Source organism: Bufo gargarizans, chromosome 4 (genome assembly GCF_014858855.1).
Source record: "Bufo gargarizans isolate SCDJY-AF-19 chromosome 4, ASM1485885v1, whole genome shotgun sequence".
NCBI lineage: Eukaryota > Metazoa > Chordata > Amphibia > Anura > Bufonidae > Bufo > Bufo gargarizans.
Genome location: NC_058083.1, coordinates 401019283 through 401038101, shown reverse-complemented (window position 1 = coordinate 401038101; position 18819 = coordinate 401019283). Strand labels below are relative to the sequence as shown.

The window sequence follows — 18819 nt, the reverse complement described above, 5'->3', positions numbered from 1 at the left end:
GGGCTGCGTGTAAAACGCAAAATATAGAACATGCTGCATTTTTCACGCAACGCAGAACGCGTGAAAATAGATTAAAGGAAAATAGAAATAACATTTCTAAATTTCACTTTTTTGCCAGATTTTCCATTTTATTCAATTTTCTTTCTTTAGCATATCGAGGGTTAACGGAGAAACAAAACTCAATAATTATTCCTCTGATTCTGCGGTTTACAGAAACACCCCACATGTGGTTGTAAACTAATGTAAGGGCACACGGCAGGAAGAAAAGAAGCGCCATATGGTTTTTGGAAGGCAGATTTTGCTGGACTGGTTTTTAGATGCCATGTCCCACTTAAAGCCCCCCTGATACACCCTTACAGTAGAAAATCCCCAAAAGTGACCTCACTTTGGAAACAAGGGGATAAGGTGCCAGTTTTATTGGTACTATTTTGGGGTAAATATGATTTTTAATTGCTCCTAGATTACATTTTTTGTGAGGCAAGGTAACCAAAAAATGGCTGTTTCGGCACCGTTTTTATTTTTTACAACATTCATCTGACAGCGTAGATCATGTGCTATTCTTATAGAGCAGGTTGTTACGGACGTAATTGTATCAAATATGTCTACTTTCTTTGTTTGTTTCAGTTTTACATAATAAAGCATTTTTGAAAAAAAAAAAAAGTTTTTGTGTCTCCATTTTCTGAACGCCATATTTTGGGATTTTCTTTTGCCAATTGTCTTGTGCAGGGGCTCGTTTTTTGCAGGAAGAGTTGACATTTTTATTAGTACCATTTCTGGGTACATACTGTATCATTCATTATTACACTTTTTGGGGCAAGGTGACCAAAAAATTGGTAGTTTTGGCACAGTTTTTATTTTATTTATTTTTACAGCGTTCACCTGTAAAAATAGGTCATGAGACATTAGGGGTTAGGTCATGAGACATTTATTTTTTATTTTTTTATAGAGCAGATTGTTACGGACGTGGCAATACCTAATATGTATACTTCTTATTTATTAAAGTTTTACACAATAATAGCATTTTCAAAACAAAAAAAAAAATGTTTTTAGTGTCTCCATAGCCATAGCTTTTTTATTTTTTGACCGATTGTCTTAGGATGGGCCTCATTTTTGCAGGATGAGGTGACTGTTTGATTGGTACTATTTTTTTTTGATCATTTGGTGTTACACTTTATGTGATGTTAGGTGACCAAAAAATTGTGTTTTTGGCACTGTTTTAATTTTTTTTGAAATAATTTTTTACTGTGTTCACCTGTGGGGTTAGGTCATGTGATATTTTTATAGAGCAGGTTGTTACAGGCGTGGCAATACCTAATATGTCTACTACTTCATTTCATTTATTTCACTTTAACACAATAATAGTAGTTTTGAAGCAAATAAATCATATTTTATTGTCTCCATTGTCTGAAAGTAATTTATTTTTTATTTTTTGACCGATTTAATATTAGGTAGGGTCTCATTTTTTGCAGGATGAGGTGACGATTGGTAGTATTTTGGGGGGCATACGCCTTTTTGATCGCTTGGTGTTGCAATTTTTGTGATGTAAGGTGACAAAAAATAGTATTTTTTTTTGCACTGTTTTTATTTTTCTGGTGTTTATCGGAAGGGTGGATCATGTGATATATTTCTAGAGGCGGTGATATCTAATATGTGTGTTTTTTTTATTATAAAATCAGAGGAAAAGGGCATTTTTATTTTTTTTACTTGAAACTTAATTTTTTTGATTTTTTTTTTTTTTCAACTTTATTTATGTCCCACTCTGGGACTTCCCAATTTTACATATTAAAATATATAAACAATAAAAAAATATATATAACAGGTGTCGCAGCACCCAAAAATGTCTGAATATATAAAAAAAATTCTGTGTAATGTATGATGTAACAAAAAACAAAAACATGGCTCTCCATTTTTGATCACGTTATTCAAATTTTTTTTGTGGGGAAAAAGGGATCAAAAAGTTGTATGTACCCCACAAATGGTACCCATAAAAGCTTGGAAAAAACAAGACCCCATATAGCTCTGTAGACAGAAATATAAAAAAGCTATGGCTGCCAGAAAACGTCAGTGCAAAGGTAAAATTAGTAAAAAAAATAATAACAATTTGGTATCGTCGTAATCGTATTGAGCCGCAGAATAAAGGACATCAGGACCGCTATTACACGATCAGTTCTTTTTCACAAAATCAGTATTTGTAAGCCAGAACCAGGAGTGGTCCAAAACACTGAGGAGACACAAATCTTCCCATAATACTTTTCGTTCTGTAGGTTCCACTCATGGTTTTGACTTAAAGATGCTGATCTAATATACTGGCTAAAAATGACTTTGTAAAGCGGCTTAAAGGCGTAGTCCAGGATTTTATTTTTGATGACCTGTCCTCAAGATAATTTATCAATATATGATCATCCAGGGGTTCACCCTCCACACCCCCACCATTGAGCTGCCTCAGAGTAGCTCTGGCACAAGGACTACATAGCCCCATCCATTGTGCAGTGGACAGAGCTTGTAAATGCAGCGCTGCTCCCATTTACTTTTAATGGGAGCAGCTTTGTGGTTACCTGCTCCATTACACAATGGATGGAGCTGTGTGGTTCTAGTGTTGGAGTTTCTCTGAAACAGGTGCTTGGTGGGGGGTGTGAAGGGTCAAACCCCTAACGATTGTATATAGATGGCTTTCCTAAGGACAGGTCATCAGTAATAAAATCCTTGAATATCACTTAAAATGTTTAAAAAAATCCTGGACAACCCTTTTAATCTCCCTCACAACAGGACCTGTGAATAGGGCTACACCTAACTGTTCCTCGCCGATCCATGGCTTCCAGGTTATCCTCTCCAGACTTCTGGTCTTTGTCTGCAAGCTTTCTGCATGGACAAGGTCACGTGCATCACTGCAGCCAATGACTGGCCTCAGTGGTGGCATATCCCTAAGTGACAGATCTCTGGTCACGGCTGTAGCGGCGGATGTGACTGTTCATGCTGAAAGTTTACAGGCAGGACCAGAGAGAGAGAAACCGAGCCTAAATAGAGCAGTTGGGAGCAGTCAAGTATAGTTCTCTTCACAGGGCCCAATGGTTGAGGGGTTTAAAAAAATAAATAAATCCTGGGCAACCCCTTTATAAGTATGATTGAATTTTACCAAGTGACTTGCTGCATATGGTTGTACAGTGACATCCAAACTGCTTACCGGGGCTGTGACAGACTAACCAATCGGAGCGCTTTAGTGTTAAAATGCTTGTTTCAGGCTATGATCTACACACTGGAGTTCGCAGCCTGAAATCAGGTAAGACCCCTTGTGTGCCCCCAGTGCACCTGATCATGTCTGTGGCCCCCCAGTGCCTCTGATAATGCCCCCCATATGCCTCCAGATGCCGCCATTGCCCCATGTAGCAGGCTTCACTGTGATGGCAGCAGCTCAGGAACGGAGCCGCTGCCATCAGCAGAGAGTGTTAGCTGTAACTTACAGCTAACACTCTGCTGCCAGGGCCGAAATCGGTGCTGGCACTGATCTTGGCCGTTTAACCTCATAGATGCCGCAGTCCGTAGCTGCCCGCGGCATCCATGGGGTTGAGAGGGAGGGAGCTCCCTCTCTCTTCTATCGGGCCGCCGCCGCTGCTGCAATGACAGCGGCCCGACGGTTACCATGGCAACCAGACGCCTTGCAAAGGTGTCGGGGCTGCCATGTATCTAAGGCTGATCCGGAAATCCGTATGCAAATGGGTATCATTTGTAGATCCGGATGCAGATCCGTCTGACAAATGCATTGAAATTCCGGATCAGTCTCTTCTTGTGTCAGTCTGAAAAACACTTTGTACCTGATCCGGCATTCATACATTTCAATGAAAATTAATGCTGGATAAGGCATTCCGGCAAGTGTTCCGATATAGCATGCTGTGGTATTTTTACCGGCCAAATTCCATAAGAGGAACTGAACTGAAGACATCCTGATTCATACTGAACGGAATGCTTTCCATTCAGAATGCATTAGAATAAAACTGAAACGTTTTTTCCCGGTATTGAGCCCCTAGGACGGAACTCGGTACCAGAATAGAATAACGCTAGTGTGAAAGTACCCTTAGTCTAACTGTAATAGACACTATACAGTGCATTGCATAGTTATCAGGCCCACTGGATCTTCAAGATCCAGATGGGTCTTGATAAATAAAAAAGGGGGGGGGGGAGTAAAAAAATTAAAATTAATAAAATAAAAATTGTCTTTTCTCATATCCGTTCATTTATGTCATTAAAAATTTTTTAATAAAAAAACTACTCTATTGGTATCGCCGCGTCCGTAACGACCTGATCTATCAAAGTATCATATTACTAATCCCGCGCGGTGAACGCCGTAAAAATAATGCAGACAAAATGACGGAATTGCTGGTTTTGTCCCCTCATGTCCACAAAAAAAAAAACAAGTGATCAAAAAGAAATATAGAAACTACAATTTGTCTCGCAAAAAACAAGCTCCGACACAGCTACATTGGTGAAAAAATACAAATGTTTTGGACTTTAGTATATGGTGATGCAAAATATAATTTATTTTTAACACAAAAGGGATTTTATGCTGAAAAAGTAGTAAAACATAAAAGAAGCGATATAAATTTGGTATCGCCATAACCGTATCAACCCACAGAATAAAATAATCGTACAATATTTACCACAAGAGGAACCCCATAAAAAATAAAAAACACTGACAGAATACATTTTTTTGCCTACTTTACCTCCACAAAAAATGGTATAAAAAGTGATCAAAAATACATATGTAAAAAAAAGAATACCAATAAAAACTACAGCCTGTCCCGCAAAAAATAAGCCCTCACACAAAAATAAAAATGTTATGGGCCCTAAACTAATTTCAGCAAATTACATGTTAGAAAATCCAGATGCTGCTCCTTCCCTTCTGAGTGCTACCGTGTCCCCAAACAGCAGTTTATGACCACATATATGGTGTTCCCGTATTCTGGAAAAAATGCATAACAAATTGTGGGGTGCAGTTTCTCTTGTTACCTCTTGTGAAAATGAAAAATTTGGGGCTATATTGGAAATAAAAATGTATTTTTCATTTTTACAGCCATGTGTTTCTTAATTTCATGTAACGGTTGTTGGGTCAAAACATTCACTTCACCGCTAGATTTATTCCTTGAGGAGTGTAGTTTCCAAAATGGGGTCACTTTTTGGCATTTTCTTTCTAGGGGTATCTCAGGGTCTCTTCAAATGTAACCTGAAAACAATACCAGCAAAATCTGCCTTCCGTAAACCATACTGCGCTCCTTTCTCTCTGCACCCTGCCATGCGCCCATACTGCAGGTTGCAACCACATATGGGGTGTTTCTGTAAACTGCAGAATCAGGTTAATAAATATTGAGGTTTATTTGACTGTTAACCCTTGCTGTGTCACAGGAAAATTGGCTTTAAATGGAAAATCTGAACAAAAAAATGAAATTTCCCCTCCAATTTGCTTTGATTCTTGTGGAACACCTAAAGGGTTAATAAGGTTTGTAAAATAAGTTTTGAATACCTTGAGGGGTGTAGTTTCTAAAATGTGGGTAATTTATGTGTGGTTTCTACTATGTAGGTCCCACAAAGTGACTCCATAACTGAAATGGTCCTTAACCCCTTAAGGACGCAGGGCGTATCGGTACGCCCTATTTCCCGAGTCCTTAAGGACTCAGGGCGTACCGGTACGTCCTAACTTTAAATGCAGATTCCGGCGCCGCGGGGGTTAATGGAAACGGGATGCCGGCTGAAATCATTCAGCCGGCATCCTGTGACAACGCCAGGGGGGGTCATGTGACCCCCCCCTATCGGCGATCGCCGCAAACCGCAGGTCAATTCAGACCTGCGGTTTGCTGCGCTTTTTGCAGTTTCTGACCCCTGCGGTCCCTGACCGCGGGGATCAGAAACTTTAGTGTACCTCAAATATAGATTTTACCTCCCCCCTGCACCCCTGCATGATTTTTGGCCGGCGGGTGGTGCAGGGGGGGAGTTGTGGGCGGTGGGGGCGGTGCGGGAGGCGGGCGGTGCGGCAGGCGGGATCGCGATCCCCCGCCCGCCTCCCCTTGAAAATTCGTTGGTGTAGAGTGGGTATACCAGGGTGCCAGCACATTGCTGGCACCCTGGTATAAACGGCTGACATCGGTGATGCGATGTCAGCCGTTTAACCCTTTCCATACAGCGGTCCGTACGGACCGCTGTATGGAAAAAGTTAACAGTAAGAAGTAGCTCCCTCCCTCTCCCATCGGGGGGCTGCAGTGTCTTTGCAGCCCCCCCGAATGGAGAGGGAGAGAGCTCCCAGGCAGCCCCCCAAGCCCCGTCCTTACCCTTCCCCGTCTGCGCAGTTCTGACCACTACTGAGCAGACGGGGAAGGTTCCCATGGCAACAGGACGCCGTCTCAGGCATCCTGCTGTCCATGGTTCTGAACAGATCTGTGCTGAAAGCATAGATCTGTTCAGACAAAGTGTAAGTAAAATACAGTACTGTACAATATATATTGTACTGTACTGTATTATACAGACATCAGACCCACTGGATCTTCAAGAACCAAGTGGGTCTGGGTCAAAAAAAAGTGAAAAAAAAGTAAAAATCAAAAAAACACATTTATCACTGAATAAAAATGAAAAAAATAAAATTCCCTACACATGTTTGGTATCGCCGCGTCCGTAATGACCTGATCTATAAAACGGTCATGTTACTTTCCCCGCACGGTGAACGCCATAAAAAAAAAAAAAAAAAACTATTAGGAAATTGAAATTTTGCCCACCTTACTTCCCAAAAAAGGTAATAAAAGTGATCAAAAAAGTCGCATGTACGCCAAAATAGTACCAATCAAACCGTCATCTCATCCCACAAAAATCATACCCTACCCAAAATAATTGCCAAAAAACTGAAAAAACTATGGCTCTCAGACTATGGAAACACTAAAACATGATGTTTTTGCTTCAAAAATAAAATCATTGTGTAAAACTTAAATAAATAAAACAAAGTATACATATTAGGTATCGCCGCGTCCGTATCGACCGGCTCTATAAAAATATGACATGACCTAACCCCTCAGGTGACCACCGTAAAAAAATAAAAATAAAAACGGTGTAAAAAAAGCCATTTTGTCATCTTACGTCACAATAAAGTGTAATAGCAAGCGATTAAAAAGTCATGTGCACCCCAAAATAGGGCCAATCAAACCGTCATCTCATCCCGCAAAAAATGAGACCCTACTTAAAATAATCGCCCAAAAATTGAAAAAACTATGGTTCTTAGACTATGGAGACACTAAAACATTTTTTTTGTTTTAAAAATGAAGTCATTGTGTAAAACTTACATAAATAAAAAAAATTGTATACATATTAGGTATCGCCGCGTCCGTGACAACCTGCTCTATAAAATTACCACATGATCTAACCTGTCAGATGAATGTTGTAAATAACAAAAAAAAAAAAAGTGCCAAAAAATCTATTTCTTATTACCTTGCCACATATAAAAGTGTAATATAGAGCAACCAAAAAACATATGTACCCTAAACTAGTACCAACAAAACTGCCACCCTATCCCCTAGTTTCTAAAATGGGGTCACTTTTTTGGAGTTTATACTCTGGGGGTGCATCAGAGGGGCTTCAAATGGGACATGGTGTCAAAAAAAACTGTCCAGCAAAATCTGCCTTCCAAAAACCGTATGGCATTCCTTTCCTTCTGCGCCCTGCCGTTTGCCCGTACAGCGGTTTACGAACACATATGGGGTGTTTCTGTAAACTACAGAATCAGGGCCATAAATAATGAGTTTTGTTTGGCTGTTAACCCTTGCTTTGTAATTGGAAAAAAAATATTAAAATGGAAAATCTTCCAAAAAAGTGAAATTTTGAAATTGTATCTCTATTTTCCATTAAATCTTGTGCAACACCTAAAGGGTTAACAAAGTTTGTAAAATCAGTTTTGAATACCTTGAGGGGTGTAGTTTCTTAGTTGGGGTCACTTTTATGGAGTTTCTACTCTAGGGGTGCATCAGGGGCTTCAAATGGGACATGGTGTCAAAAAACCAGTCCAGCAAAATCTGCCTTCCAAAAACCAAACGGCGCACCTCTCACTCTACGCCCTGCTGTGTGGCCGTACAGTAGTTTACGGCCACATATGGGGTGTTTCTGTAAACTACAGAATCTGGGCCATAAATAATGAGTTTTGTTTGGCTGTTAACCCTTGCTTTGTAACTGGAAAAAAAATATTAAAATAGAAAATCTGCCAAAAAAGTGAAATTTTGAAATTGTATCTCTATTTTCCATTAAATCTTGTGCAACATCTAAAGGGTTAACAAAGTTTCTAAAATCAGTTTTGAATACCTTCAGGGGTGTAGTTTCTTAGATGGGGTCACTTTTATGGAGTTTCTACTCTAGAGGTGCATCAGGGGGCTTCAAATGGGACATGGTGTCAAAAAAACTGTCCAGCAAAATCTGCCTTCCAAAAACCATACGGCGCACCTTTCACTCTACGCCCCGCTGTGTGCCCGTACAGTAGTTTACGGCCACATATGGGGTGTTTCTGTAAACGGCAGAGTCAGGGCAATAAAGATACAGTCTTGTTTGGCTGTTAACCCTTGCTTCGTTAGTGGAAAAAATGGGTTAAAATGGAAAATTAGGCAAAAAAATGAAATTCTCAAATTTCATCCCCATTTGCCAATAACTCTTGTGCAACACCTAAAGGGTTAACAAAGTTTGTAAAATCAGTTTTGAATACCTTGAGGGGTGTAGTTTATAGAATGGGGTAATTTTTGGGCGGTTTCTATTATGTAAGCCTCGCAAAGTGACTTCAGAGCTGTAGTGGTCCCTAAAAATTGGGTTTTTGTAAATTTCAGAAAATTTTCAAGATTTGCTTCTAAACTTCTAAGCCTTGTAACATCCCCAAAAAATAAAATATCATTCCCAAAATGCTACAAACATGAAGTAGACATATGGGGAATGTAAAGTCATCACAATTTTTGGGGGTATTACTATGTATTACAGAAGTAGAGAAACTGAAACTTTGAAATTTGCTAATTTTTCTAAATTTTTGGTAAATATGGTATTTTTTTATGCAAAAAAATTCACTTTTTTGACCCAATTTTAGCAGTGTCATGAAGTACAATATGTGACGAAAAAACAATCTCAGAACGGCCTGGGTAAGTCAAAGCGTTTTAAAGTTATGAGCACTTAAAGTGACACTGGTCAGATTTGCAAAAAATGGCCAAGTCCTTAAGGTGAAATAGGGCTGAGTCCTTAAGGGGTTAAAAAAGTGGGTTTTGGAAATTTTCTTAATTTTTTTAATTTTGCTTCTAAGCCTCCTAACTTCCAGAATAAAATAAAATGACATTTAAAAAGTGATGGTAACGTAAAGTAGGCATACGGGGAATGTAAAGTAATAAATATTTTATGGAGTATCACTGTCTGTCTTAAAAGCAGAAAATTTCAATTTTGAAAATAAAGAATCTTTCCGAATTTTCTGCAAATTTTGGATTTTTTTTTATGCATAAAGGTAAAATGTATCAGCTAAAATTCACCACTAACATAAAGTATGATGTGTCATGAGAAAACAGTCTCAGAATGTCTTGGATATGTAAAAGCGTTCCAAAGTTATTACCAGATAAACTGACTTAAAAAATGGGGCTCTGGCATTTGGTCCAAACTGGCTGTCGCTTGAAGGGGTTAATCTCTATTTTGGTTTTTGTTTGTTTGTTTTCTTCTTTTTTTTTCTACTCTGACCCATAGTGAATGAATAGAGTTTCAGGGTGCTTGCTCGACCTGCAGCTCCATTAGGATGGGGGAGTTGTCCACTCTCTGGTGCCATAGAGGTTTAGTGCTGGTCATTGTGTAGTATAAATAGCTGGTTACTTTTATTCTAGTGGTCGCAGGACTTTTGTCTCCGCTCAAAAATCATGTTCTGAGCGGACACCAAACGGATCCCATTATAGTCTATGGGTTCTTTAGGCTCTGTTACGCTCATTTAGGTCTCGGTTATCTGCAGAATCCGTCCTTTCCTTTCTCCTGCTCCTCAACTGAGCCGGAGAATGGAAAGGAGAAACGGTGATGTGAACGAGGCCTTATTAACCTTTTTTGGGAGTAGTAATGATGGGGCGAGCAATTCCTCCATTGTTTTTTGCGCATTACATTTATGGCTGTGCAGCATAACTGGCATGTTACTTTTACAACCCCAATTCCAAAAATGTTCGGACACTATGTAAATAAAACTGGAATGCAGTGTTTGCAACGCTCACCTTTTATTCACAATAGATCATATTTCATAGAACACATATCGCATAATAAAAGTTATACTTTTTTACTGTTTCATGAACAAAAATTAACTCATTTAGAACTTAATAGCAGCGTCGCATCTCAAAAAAAGTTGGGACAGGGCCATGTCTACCATTATGTAGCATCTTTTCTTTTAACAGCAGTTTGTAAATGTCTGGGAAGTGAGGGGACCAATTGCTGGATTGTGGGAGAGGAATGTTGCCCCAGTCCTGGGTCTTTGCTGGATTTTTCGTTTCATGATGCACCAAAAATAGTTTTCTATTGGTGAAAGGTCTGGACCACAGACAGGCCGGTTCAACACCCAGACTCTTGTGGAGCTATGCTGTTGTGATGGATGCAGTATGTGGCTTAGCATTGTCTTGCTGAAATATACAAGGCTTTCCCTAAAAAAGACATTGCCTGGATGGGATTGTATGTTGTTCTAAAACCTCTATATACTGTTCAGCTTTAAGAGCTTTTGCCGCTCCTTCCCCATTGACTATAATGGGGACAGGGGGGCGGAGCTCCGATGCAGTACGGCAGTGCACTGCGAGAGGCCGCCGGACTAAAAGTACTGCATGTCCGACTTTTTAGTCCACCGGCCTCTCGCCGTGCACTGCCGTACTGCGCCCGAGCTCCGCCCCTGTCCCCATTATAGTCAATGGGGACGGAGCGGCAGTCCAGCGTCATGGCGAAATAGCGGCACGACGGATCCAACAGGGTGAACAGCCTGGCCTGTCGGATCCGTCCTGCCGCTAGTGTGACAGTACCCTAAGTGAGTTAATTTTTTTCATGAAATGGTAAAATGTCTTACTTTCTGCATCTGATATGCGTTACATATTATACTCGTCCCAACTTATTTGGAATTGGAGTTTTATGATTTTATGGGTTAATACAATGAAGGTGATACCAAATATACCGTTATTTTTTTTTACTACTTTTGCACAATAATAATAGCACATCTCATGTAAAAAATATATATATATTTATACTGCTTTATTCCAAAAGCCATGTAGCCATATGTGGGCTTGTTTATTGCAGAACGAGATTGAGGTACATGAGCCTTAGTGATTAAAGTTATTTACTTTTTTTTTTGTAAATGTTATTAACCTTTATTATTATTTTTTTAGCCCTACTAGGGGATGTCACAATGCTTTTCATCACTTTAATAATGCATTGGTTTACAATATTTAATAATGGTTTACTGGTCTATTATGCTGTGCCATATAGTCATGGCAATACATAAGCACTGTGTGATTAGGTTTTGAGGGCATCTATGAAAACTGAGGGGGCTCCCTCCCTCTGTCTACCTGCCAAGATGGGGACTGTGGCATCTAATATGTTTAACAGCTGGGACTGGAGCTATCTCCGATTCCTGCCATTTCAGAGATGCCTGCATCGTTTAAAAGCTCCATGACAAATATACACGTCATGGCTTTAAACTGTCACCATGTCTGCAGACATGGTCACAGCGCTGAGACCCTGGCTGTTACACACAGCCAGGGATTTCAGCTAACCGGCCCGGGACCAATGAGGGCGGTCCCGGGCCGGCGATCGCTCCGATTGGCTAGTCTGTACAGACTAGCCAATCGCACAATCCTAATGCCAGCTGAAAGGTTCTGATCCCCACAGTCCGTGACTGTGGGGATCAGAACCTTGTTAAATATGTATATACTGCCTGTCCCAAAAAAAAAAAAGTTGCCACCTGGATTTAACTAAGCAAATAGTTATGAGCCTCTTATTGGATAATTGCTGCATGGGCGATTATCTTTCAGCTGGCAACAAGTTATTTAACCCCAACTGGTGCAATGAGTTGCTTCTCATTTCTTAAACAACCTTGTCTAAAGACACATCTTGTGGTCGTGGAGAAGATGTTAGTCTGTTTGAGAAGGGTCAAATCATTGGCATGCATCAAGCAGAGAAAACATCTAAAGAGATTGCAGAAACTACTGATGGGCGATCACGTAAATGTTTGGTGAAATCAAATTGAAGAAAATCTGTAGAACTCAGGGCTATGTTTAATGGTGAAAGTAAGAGCATTTCCACATGCACATTGCGAAGGGAACTCAAGGGATTGGGACTGAACAGCTGTGTAGCCATAAGAAAACCACTAATCAGTGAGGCAAACCAGAAAAAAAAGGCTTCAATTTGCTAGGGAGTATAAAGATTGGACTCTGGAGCAATGGAAGAAGGTCATGTGGTCTGAGTCCAGATTTACCCTGTTCCAGAGTGATGGGCGCATCAGGGTAAGAAGAGAGTCAGATGGAGTGATACACCCATCATGCCTAGTGCCTACTGTACAAGCCTGTGGGGGCAGTGCTATGCTCTGGGGTTGCTGCAGTTGGTCAGGTCTAGGTTCAGCAACAGTATGTGCTCCAAGAATGAGGTCAGCTGACTACCTGAACATACTGAATGTCCAGGTTATTCCATCAATGGATTTTTTCTCCCCTGATGGCACGGGCATATTCCAAGATGACAATGCCAGGATTCATCTGGCTCAAATTGTGAAAGAGTGGTTCAGGGAGCATAAGACATCAATTTCACACACAGATTGGCCACCACAGTTTCCAGACCTTAACCCCATTGAGAATCTTTGGGATGTGCTGGAGAAAGCTTTGTGCAGCAGTCAGACTCTACCATCATCAATGCAAGCAAGATCTTGGTGAAAAATGTATGCAACACTGGATGGAAATAAATATTGTGACATTGCAGAAGCTTATCGAAACAATTCCATAGCAAATGCGTGCCGTAATCAAAGCTAAAGGCGGTCCAACAAAATATTTTGGTTGGTGACTTTTTTGGGGGGGATGGGCAGTGTGTGTGTGTGTGTGTGTGTATGTATGTATGTATGTATATATATATATATATATATATATATATATATATATATATATATATATATATATATATGTGTATACATACACACACACACAGTACAGACCAAAAGTTTGGAAACACCTCATTCAAAGAGTTTTCTTTATTTTCATGACTATGTAGATTCACACGGAAGGCATCAAAACTATGAATTAACACATGTGGAATTATATACATAAAAAAAAGTGTGAAACAACTGAAAATATGTCATATTCTAGGTTCATCAAAGTAGCCACCTTTTGCTTTGATTACTGCTTTGCACACTCTTGGCATTCTCTTGATGAGCTTCAAGAGGTAGTCACCTAAAATGGTTTTCACTTCACAGGTGTGCCCTGTCAGGTTTAAGAAGTGGGATTTCTTGCCTTATAAATGGGGTTGGGACCATCAGTTGCGTTGTGGAGAAGTCAGGTGGATACACAGCTGATAGTCCTACTGAATAGACTGTTAGCTGCTTTTTTCTTGCCATAATACAAATTCTAAGTAAAGAAAAATGAGTGGCCATCATAACTTTAAGAAATGAAGGTCAGTCAGTACGAAAAAATGGGAAAACTTTGAAAGTGTCCCCAAGTGCAGTCACAAAAACCATCAAGCGCTACAAAGAAACTGGCTCACATGCAGACCGCCCCAGGAAAGGAAGACCAAGAGTCACCTCTGCTGTGGAGGATAAGTTCATCCGAGTCACCAGCCTCAGAAATCGCAGGTTAACAGCAGCTCAGATTAGAGACCAGGTCAATGCCACACAGAGTTCTAGCAGCAGACACATCTCTAGAACAACTGTTAAGAGTAGACTGTGTGAATCAGGCCTTCATGGTAGAATATCTGCTAGGAAACTACTGCTAAGGACAGGCAACAAGCAGAAGAGACTTGTTTGGGCTAAAGAACACAAGGAATGGACATTAGACCAGTGAAAATCTGTGCTTTGGTCTGATGAGTCCAAATTTGAGATCTTTGGTTCCAACCACCGTGTCCCGTTTGCGTTTAGTTGGACCATCATTTATTTTTCAACAGGACAATGACCACAAACACACCTCCAGGCTGTGTAAGGGCTATTTGACAATGAAGGAGGGTGATGGGGTGCTGCGCCAGATGACCTGGCCTCCACAGTCACCGGACCTGAACCCAATCGAGATGGTTTGGGTTGAGCTGGACCGCAGAGTGAAGGCAAAAGGGCCAACAAGTGCTAAGCATCTCTGGGAACTCCTTCAAGACTGTTGGAAGACAATTTCAGGTGACTACCTTTTGAAGCTCATCAAGAGAATGCCAAGAGTGTGCAAAGCAGTAATCAAAGCAAAAGGTGGCTACTTTGAAGAACCTAGAATATGACATATTGTCAGTTGTTTCACATTTTTTTGTTATGTATATAATTCCACATGTGTTAATTCATAGTTTTGATGCCTTCAGTGTGAATCTACAATTTTCATAGTCATGAAAATAAAGAAAACTCTTTGAATGAGAAGGTGTGTCCAAACTTTTGGTCTGTACTGTGTGTGTGTGTGTGTATATATATATATATATATATATATATATATATATATATATATATATATATTTATTTATTTTATTGCTTCACCCCCCGCCCCCGCAGCTCCTGATGTGCCCCATTTCAGGGTGGCCGGAGCGGTTAGCTGAGTGTCAGCATACAGCTGACACTCTGCTTGAAACAGCCGACATCGATGCTGGCACCGATGTCAGCCGTTTAACCCCTTCCAAGCCGCTGTATGGAAAGGGTTAACAGGGAGGGAGCTTTCTCCCATCCTATTTTTTTTTTTTACAATGCTTTATTATGTAAAAGTCAAACAAACAAATAAAGTAGACAAACTTGATATATTCGCCTCTGTAACAACCTGCTCTACAAAAATAGTACATGATCTAACTTGTCTGATGAACATTGTAAAAAACAAAAAATAAAAACTGTGCCAGAATGGCCTTTTTTGGTTACCTTGCCTAACAAAAAACGTAATATAGAGCGATTAAATATCATATGTAACCCAGAATAGTATCAATAAAACTGTCACCTTATCCTGTAGTTACCAAAAAGGGGTCCCTTTTTGGGAGCTTCTACTGTAGGGTGCATTAGGGGCGCTTCAAAGGGGACATGGTATCTAAAAACCAGTCCAGCAAAATCAGCCCTCTAAAAACCATACTGTGTGCTCCTTTTCTTCTACACCCTGCCATGTGCCCTTACAGCAGTTTACGACATATGGGGTGTTTCTGTAAATCGCAGAATCAGGGTAATAGATTTTAAGTTTTGGTTGACTATTAACCTTTGATGAGTTACAGGAAAAAAATGGATTAAAATGGAAAATTTGCCAAAAAGGTGAAATTTTAAAAATGCCATCTCGATTTTCCTTTAATTCTTATGAAATACATAAAGGGTTAACAAGGTTTGTAAAATCAGTTTTGAATAACTTTACAGGTGTGAAGGGGTGTCGTTTCTAAATTGGGGTCATTTGTGGGTGGTTTCCACTATGTAAGCCCCGCAAAGTGACTTCAGAACTGAACTGGTCCTTAAAAAAATGGTTTTGGAAATTTTCTTAAAAAAATTAAGAATTGCTGCTAAAATTCTGAGCCTTCTAACGTCCTAAAAAATAAAATCGCATCTACAAAATGATGCCAACATAAAGTAGACATGGGAAATGTAAAGTAATAACTATTTTGTGAGGTATCACTATCTGCCTTAAAAGCTGAGAAATTCATATTTAGAAAATTTAAAAAAAAAATCCACATAAATTTACCACTTTCATGAAGTACAATGTGTCACGAGAAAACAATCTCAGAATGGCTTGGATAAGTAAGTGTTCCAAAGTTATTACCACATAAAGTGACTCGTGTCAGAATTCCAAAATTTGGCCTGGTCCTTTAAGGGGAAAAATGGCAGGGTCCTGAAGGGGTTAAGGTCACAATTCTGGTGAAAATTTGCATGTGATGACCAGGTGGCTACATACTTTTGGTCATGAGATATGTATTAAATGTTGTAATTGTTATGTCTTTATATACATGTGTGCATTGTAATGTGTCGGTAACGGTGTGCTTTAGTGTGATGAAGCCCTTATTCTAAAAAGTAGTTTCTTCTGGCTAGTAATAAGTCAGATGTGTTTGTTGCAGTGCTTTAAAGGGAATCTGTCATCAACGTTATGCTGACCTCTCTGAGGGCAGCATAAAATAGTGACAGAAATGCTGATGTCAGCGGTCTGTCACTCATGAGCTAAAAGTAAGTGGTTGCTGAGAACCAGCATCATAATCATTGCAGCTCAGGCCTTGAAAAGAGTCAAATCTACCTGAGAAGAGTCCTGGTTATTCATAATCTCCTTCTCTCCCCGCCCATCTGCTGATTGATTGGCAGGTCTATCCTAGAGAGAAAGGGAGAAAACTAGATGGAAGACTTTCAATCATCAGCAGGTAGGTGGGGAGAGCAGGAATTTATGACTAACCATGACTCTTCTCAGGTGGCTGTGACTCTTTTCCAGGCCTAGTCTGCAATGATTGTAATGTTGGTTCTCGGCAACCGCTTACTTTTAACTTTTAAATGATGACCACTGAAATCAACTCGCCTGTCTCTACTTTATGCTGCCCTTAGTGAGGGTAGCATAAAGTTGATGACAGGTTCCCTTTAAGGGCAGTGCTGTACTGTAGTCTCCTTCCTGTGTGCACAGTAGTTCATTTTGCTCAGGTGAAAAAGCTCAGTTTATAGTAACATTTTATTGCTGTATTATAGTTTGTCTTCACAGACAGAACCAATCTGTCACATGTTTGACACTGCCGAGTCTACACAGTAGCAAACACCATACTTTTCCTATCTTAGCCTTTCTGTAGATTTTCTTTGGGACTTTCAGTGCATTGAAAGCAGCCGTTCGTGTTGTTAAGGTTAAGCTGAGTAAGTGTTATTTATGTCCTTAATGCTTTCTATTGATCAATGCGGCAGGTCCACGGTGCATTATAGCTATTATTTATTGCTAAGGGGCTACCATATTTTTTATTTTATGTCCATTTATATAAAGACAGATAAAAAGGTGCTTTCCAGTTCCAACCGACAAAGTGAAATACGTTCCACAAAGAGGCAAATAAAAATTGCTGTCTAATTAGTATGGGGAATGTGCCGTGCTACTGTCCACCTAACCAAATGTAAAATAAGAATGGAGCCAGCCGCAATATTTCATCGGGAAGACAGACCAATATCTGGATGAGCAGCCTGTCCTGCACATTGTTCCATCTATAAATCTGCATCTCCAGAAGCCGCGGAAGGTGGATTCTCTGTAGTCTCAAGGAGGGCAGTCTAGTGTTGTCTCATTGTTTATTCAGACTTGTAAATTCTGAAGAAGTATAACACCCTGGCATGGACAAATCAGTGTCTTCAAGTGTCACTTAAAGCCTTAGATATGTTACGTTTAGAATATATATTTATATAGTAAAGCAAGAACTAGTATTTTTTTATTACTATGCTTTACTAGGCTTAAAGGGTTTGTCCGGGCTACAGGATAGATCATCAATATCAGACTGGTGGGGCTCAACACCTGGCACCCCCACCCCCTCGCTCAGCTGGTATGACAGCTGCAGTATGGGTTATGATGCAGTGTAAGGAGCTGCAGGGAGACAGCTCCATACACTGTGTAGTGGCCGGGCCAGGGTACTGCAGCTCAGCTCTGGTAGCTGAGCTACAGTATACCAGAGCCAGACACTATTGTAGCTTCTGCTTCCACTCCATTCACTGTAAAGTTTCTGGTGCCTAAAACAGCTGAGCTGTGCGGGTGCCAGGTGTTGAGTCCCACCAGTCTGATGATGATGACCTATCCTGAGATTAGCTCAGCAGTATCTGTGTCCCAGAAAACCTCTTTACTTACAGCCTCATGTAGAATTGAATAATGTAATAACCTGCATTTTGGTCCCACATATAGGACGTGACCTGCCCCATATTCCATAGAGACCTGCAGGATTCCTTCAATCTTCTCTGAGCACAGTCCACCCACTTACTTACATTTTTAGTATTCAAACAAGTGATGGCTCGTGCATGGAAGAATCCATATATTCCATGCTTAGAATTACTTACTTGATTGGAATGAACACTCACTAGTATGCTCTCTGGTACTCAGCCAAAGTTTTTCCAGATCTGGAGTCTGTGTATACCTCATGTACTTCAACAATTGTTAGATGCCGGCTTTTGCCTTTGGTTACAGTAAGGCCAGCTGCCCCACATGGCCAAAACCTGACCACCCACAGTGGCCAACAGCCGATCAGTATTACCTTCAAAATAATGTGGCCATTGGGGGGGGGGGGGGGCTAGATCTGACTTTAGGATCCAGTGGCGATCTGCTATGCTGGATACTGCAACTCTGGTAGTCTGTTCCTCTGCCGGTCATTATTTCTACTCCGTTTCTGAATGAATCTACAACTGGGTGTTACCAGTTGGGGGTTTGTCCCTGCACAGTCTGACACTATTCAATCACTGCAGCCAATGTCAGACCCCCACAGAGTCAGCAGTCGGACTTCCCCCCAGATTAGATACTCATCATCTATCCTATGGTGGAACAAGCCCTTTACAGAGGCGTCAAGAGAGCACTAGCGTTTTTTCTGGATCTGGCAGGGTTCAGCAAAAACGCTTCAGTTACTGATAATACAACCATCTGAATCCTTTATGAACGGATCCGGTTATATACGCTTTGACATACCCAAAACCGATCCGTCATGAACTCCATTGAAAGTCAA

At 40.4% G+C, this 18819-nt stretch overlaps 1 protein-coding gene across 5 annotated transcripts in view; it reads left to right on the top strand.

The window, feature by feature from the left end:
- Positions 1-18819, top strand: part of GPATCH11 (G-patch domain containing 11) — a 116257-nt gene that overhangs the window by 16353 nt on the left and 81085 nt on the right. The gene's annotated exons all lie outside the window — the stretch shown is intronic.